The sequence below is a fragment of the Protopterus annectens genome, chromosome 13.part0 (genome assembly GCF_019279795.1).
Source record: "Protopterus annectens isolate FY-2018-M chromosome 13.part0, PAN1.0, whole genome shotgun sequence".
NCBI classification, from domain to species: domain Eukaryota; kingdom Metazoa; phylum Chordata; order Ceratodontiformes; family Protopteridae; genus Protopterus; species Protopterus annectens.
The window spans coordinates 55,574,709-55,580,708 of record NC_056747.1 but is presented as its reverse complement, the minus strand read 5'-3'; the positions used below and the strand labels follow the sequence as shown (position 1 = coordinate 55,580,708).

General features: G+C 42.1%; 1 protein-coding gene across 1 annotated transcript in view; it reads right to left on the bottom strand.

Annotated features, from left to right (window-relative positions):
• LOC122817578 (fibrillin-2-like) overlaps positions 1-6,000 on the bottom strand; it is an 824,173-nt gene that overhangs the window by 224,686 nt on the left and 593,487 nt on the right. The gene's annotated exons all lie outside the window — the stretch shown is intronic.

Sequence of the window (6,000 nt, the reverse complement as noted above, 5' to 3'; positions counted from 1 at the left end):
GTACAAGTTGCACACTGCTGTTTGCAAATTATTCCCAAAAGTCTGACAGAAGTGACATTTTGGCCAGCAAACAAATGTACAATACTGCTTTTTAATGGGGTTGGACAGCTAATAGGTGGACCATTTGATCAAGTATAGTTTGATCAAATCTTCTAGGATGAATCTTATTGTGTTGATATTGCATTTGAATAAAATTAGATTTTGCAGAATGTAACATCCAAGTGAAATACTATTTCGTTAAATGTAATTGTTTAAAGTACTTGGCAAGTCAGTGATTTTAGAGTCAGTGTTGGAATTTGGATTAAGTTTAATGATGGAGATTTGTTTTAGGTTACTGTTAGAGTTAGGGTTATGGCTAAAGTAGGGAGGAGTTAGGTTTAGGGTAATGCTTAGGACTGTGGTTATTTTTGCAATGAACTTTAAGGGTTATTGTATCCCCTATGGAGACATCTGACTGCTGTTGATAAATAATTCTATGTACTGCTCTACTCTGCAGACTGCTCAGTATACTGTCTTGCAACAAATTACTTTTTGACTTTTTGCCTTTCTAGTTATTTGGAATTCATTAAGTTGTTTTCAATCATTTTCTTTCAATGAGAGATCCTGCACCCATTTTATCAATGCACAAAATATACATTCATACCTCTGCACAAAATATGCATGCATGCATCATACCTCTGCACAAAATATACATGCATGCATCATACCTCTGCACAAAATATACATGCATGCATCATACCTCTCAACTGTACAGATGTTTGCCTCATATTTGTGGTCTGTTCCTCATAACATTGGTGGTTTTCTCGGAAATCATTGAAAATTGAAGTCATTAAATAATGACAGACATTTGAGTTTCAGACTTTATATCTTTATTATATATACATAACTATGCAAAACATGTTATCCTAGCAACTTTCTAAGTTTATAAGAGCAATATTTAAATTTTGTCCCTATTTTGGGCCTTTGCCTCCCCATTCTTTCAGGCTTTGTCCATATTTCTTGCACTGAGAGGTTGAGAGGTATGGCATGCATGCATGAGAGTGGAGTTTTCTATGTGCTGCAGGAAGGAGAAAGCAAAGCATAATCTGAAATCAACAGAATGTAAAACTATAAAACAAAGAGCCTGATTCATCCTGGAGGATGTTTGTGTAGAGTGCTTCTACATCTAGGGTGACCAGTAAATATTCCCCTCCATCCAGCCTTAGTTTGAAGATGTCATTTAGAAAAGCCCAGGAGTCCTTGGTGTAGTATTTGCTGTTCTGTACAATGGGGTTAAGAATGTGGACCACGTATTGTGAAATCTTTTCTGTTTTTGTCCTTCGGTTCAATACCACATGGCAGAAAAGTGGATTTTTAGGGTTCTTGTGAACCTTGGGGATTCCAAAAAATTTTCCAAGGCTGGGTGTCATGACCTGCATGAAGTCTTTTTCGTCTTGAGAGATCACATCCCTGAGGTACAGTTCCAACAGTAGGTTGTCAATTTGTTTAAAGTTTTGTTGTACCTGGTTGATGTTGACCTTTTTGTAGAACTGGTTATTCATGAGGGATGCTTCAAGTGTTTGGATATATCTCTCCTGCTCCATCACTACTATCCCGGATCCCTTGTCAGCCTTCATGATCTGTAGGGATTTGTCCTGACTCAGTTCCTTCCAAATCTGTCTTTCTTCCCTGTTCAGGTTGTGCCACTTTGCCGAGGGCTTATCAGAAAGGAGTTTCCTGATATCCCTTTCGCAGGTACTCGCAAAGAGGCTCAGTGTGTTGGAGAGTGCAGGAGTGTACAGGCTCTTCATGGTAAGGGGTCTGTTGTTATCTTCTGAGCTTTCCTCATCTTCTTCCTCTTCATATTGTTGTATATCTAATTTTAGTTGTAACTTTCTCAGGTAGCACTTGAGGTCCAGGATAACATCCGCCGTGTTGGCTCTCTGTGCCGGGATGAAAGAAAATCCTTTCTTTAGTACCTTATGATGGCTTTCTGAGAAAACTCGTGTGGTGAGGTTAAAGATGTCACCTACTTCTGCTGGAGACCTGAAGTCAGTGCTATCAGGTGCTGGTATCAGTGAATGGGGAGGGTGATCAGTGTGGTCCATCCCAGTAATACTAGTACTGTATCCCATTCCCACTCCTTCTTCCCCTGTGATTGTTGTTCCCCCTCCTTCCCTTAATATTGTTGGTGTTGTGGTTCCAGTTTCATTCATTACCCCCAGGTCTGAACCTAGTGTAAGTCCTGGTTCTGGCTGTGAGTCCTGCTGAAGATAAAAAAACATTGTTGTTGCCACTTGTGTTGTTGTTGGAAGACTGGTCGTTCATTGGTGGGGTCTGATAAACCCTTCCTTGATTGATCGCACTGTCCGGTGTCCTGCGGTTTGTATTGTTGTTGTCCTCATTGTTGTCGTGGTGGTCACGTTCACTGGTGTCTGGATCTCTCTGTGTCGGCTGATTCTGGAGAGGCATTTCTGGTCTTGGCTGTCCCCTAGGAGGAGTATGTACCATCATCTGGGAACTACTCCCTGCTAGTGGGCTGGATGTGATGAGGATTCTATCCACCTCTGGTGTGTTGGGGCCATTTGTGGGTTATTGTAATTCTGTCGTAGGCCTTAGTTCGGTTGTGGACAATGGATTGGTTGTGGGATATCTGTCTGGCCTTCTCCGTGTGTGTAAGGAGCGTATGGGCCTGATCGGGTATGCTTTTCCTTCCTCATATTGTTTAATGTCCCTAAGCAATTTGCCTTTCTTGTGTTCAATCAGTGTCGCCACATGCCTAGTAATTTTGTGCGGTACATTGTCCCACATTTCCGCGAAGTCAATAAATGTGGGATACTGCAGGATGCGTGTTTGCAGATCATCTATTTGAGACTTGTAGGTGGCCATACTCTCAGTATTATTTTGGATGAGTGCTTTGATAGCTGCTAGCCCAGAGTCATTATATATTTTGACCAGTTCTTTGTGAAGCTGAGAGTTTGGAGTAGTCCTGTTAGGAAATTTGTTACACCTGAGACCCTGTGGGACTATATCCAGCTCTAAACACCTTTCCAGATAGAAGTTGTCATGCTCCAGGTTTTTGTAAGTTTTAATCAGTCTCTTGAATCTGGTAATCAGAGACCTGGCGCTCTGTGAGACCCCTCTGTTTTGACTGTACTCCAGTTGTGCTGTTGTATTCTGGACCGGGCAACAGAAGGGATTAATTTCCATCTGCGTAAGTATCAGGTCAAGAGACTGTGTGGTCCTTATTTCTGTCCCAGTTCTGTTGTTAATTGTGGCCCTGGGTCCAGAGTGGTCCGGGGGTTCAGTGTGGTCCCTGGTGATCCTTTCATTTGTAGGTGTTAAAGGTCTGCTGTTTAGGTCCTTGAAGAGATCCTGCACCAAACGAATTCCTTCCGATAATTTTGTAAGAACTGTTGGATCAATTGGTATCCTGCTCCTGGTTGCTTCTGTCTTCAGTTGGCTACTAGAGCCTGAGTTAGGTGCTATGTTTCCTGCCATACTGTCACGCAGAGTAGAAGACTTACAACTAAAATTAACCACACTCAAACTGCACTTGATCGAATTTGAAGTGTTGAATCCGTGGTTGTGGGGGCAAGGTATGTGGGATTTGTTGTGTTTGTAAGGTGCGGTGTGTTGTGGGATATGGTTTGCCTGCCATTGTGTAGATATATGTGGAGATTCAGGAAAGTGCTGTTTTTTTAAGGGTTTTGGGTAGGGATTTGAGTGTATGTGAGTGTACTGGGAAGTTTTAGGTGTAGGTTAGGGTAGGTAGGTAAGAGTGTGAGTTTGTATGTTGAGAGTGGTGGTGTTTGTATGTATGTGGTGTGTGTTTGTGCAAGGGGAATACACAGTATGTAGTGGTGGGTTTAGTGTCTTTGTCTTTTTTAGTGCGACTTCGGAGTTAGCATATATAATTAGCGGGGGTGTGGGGGGCAGTGCCCCCCAAATGGGGGGTGCAGGGTGGCTTGCCCCCTTGCTTATATATATAGGTTAGGTGTGTGTATTTGTGATGTTGTGTTTGTGTGTGTTTTGTTGGTTTGTTGTAGTGTGGGGAGGAAGGTGCATGTATGTTTGTTTGTGTGGTGGAGGGTGTATTTAAAAGTTGCGATTTTGAATTTCGTGCTTTTGGGGTTTCGATTTTTTATTTTATTTTATTTTATTTATTTATTTACATTTGTTGACTGGAAGTGTCCGACTGGACACTGGTCCATTTTCAGCGGAGGCCCGGGGAGAAAAGCTCCACAGTTAAAATAAACAGACAGTAGTTACATTGGATTACATAGCAATTAACAATTTACATAGCAATTACTTTCAACATATTTACAGATGAAAAACATAGTCCATCAGTAGACGACTAGACTCTTTATCTGCGAAGTACATAACAGACATTAACAAATGTTACAATAAGAAGTTCCTGCTGTATAATATGTACTAGGCTTATGAGCATCTGAGCTTGCTATAATCTTGGTAGTTAGTGGGGTGGAAAGAAAGGTAGTGGTTGGATGGGGTGGGTGATATTAGAGTGGGAGTTACAAGGGCATAGCCAGCATGTTTTTAGGTGTGCTTTTAGTAAAGTTTTGAAGTGGGTGCATGATGGTATGGAGGTAATTGTGGGTGGGAGGGAGTTCCATAATTTGGCTATGGCACAAGAGAATAGTGCTTCACCAGCAGAGTTATTGGCTTTAGTCATCTGCAAGTGATTTTTGTTGCTGGATCTTACTGGTCTGCTGGTGCGATAGGGTTGGAGTAGATTCGGGAGGGATGGGACATTTAGTGGATGGTTTACTAGTTCATGGGCGAGTGAGAGTTGATACCATTGAAGGAGGTGAGAGAGTTCAAGCCAGCCCAGTTCAGCAAGTGAGAGACAGTGGTGACTACGGTAGGATGCCCCTGTGGTGAATTTGGTGATTTTGTTGTAGCAGGTCTCTAGCTTGTTTAAATTGCATTGCCTTAGGTTGGTATATATTGCAGAGGCATAAAGTAGGGTGGAGATAAGGTGGGAAATTGCTATTGAAATCTTTGCTGCTTTGGTGAGAAGTTGCTTATTTCTGTATAACGCTCCTAGTTTTCTGTGGACTTTTCTATGGTCATGGACATGTGAATGTCAAATTTTAGTTTATTGTCTATTTCCAATCCTAGCAATTTGGTGTGTTCAGTTGGGTATACAGTGGTGTTGTCTTTTGCTGTGATGTTAAAGTGAGAGTTGTTTTGAGTATGTTTGGTGGGTTGGAAGATGAGTAGTTTAGTTTTGTTTGGGTTGAGTATTAATTGGGCATCGGATAACCAAGTTTCAACAGAGGAAAAGGCTTCCTGTGTGACTTTTTGCAATTTGGGTAGGGACTGGGCTGAGTAGATGATGGTTGAGTTATCTGCGTATTGTATGAGTGTACCATGTTTGGTGGCAGAGGCTAGATTATTGGTGAAAACAGAGAAGAGTAGGGGTCCAAGGATGGATCCTTGGGGAACCCCTGTGGAGACAGGTAGTTGGGGAGATATGTCATTCTGCCATACAACAGATTGTTGGCGGTCAGACAGGTAACTCTGAAACCAGTTGGTGACTGATTGTGAGAAGGATAGGTTACTGAGGACAGAGATAAGTTGTTTGTGTGGGACCATGTCAAATGCTTTAGATAGGTCTAGGAAAGTAGCAGAGGAGAAATAGCTATTGTTTTTATGCTGAAGGATAGTGTTAGTAAAGGAGAGTAAGGCAGTGGTGGTGCTATGGTTTGGTCGGAAACCATGCTGAGTATTGGAAAGGAGGTTGTTAGTAAGGAGGTAGTCCGAGACCTGAGAGTGTATGCATCTCTCTAGTATTTTGGAGAGTGGAGAGAGAATAGCTATGGGGTGGTAATTGGTTAGTTCTGTGGAGGGTCCGTCTTTGTGGAGGGGAGTTATATGTGATACTTTCCACGGTGTGGGAATGTAACTTTCTGACAGAGATTGGTTAATCAAGATGGATACTGGGTAGGCCAGAGCATCAGCTGCGATTTGTAGGTATTCTCTTGGGAGGTTGTCTGC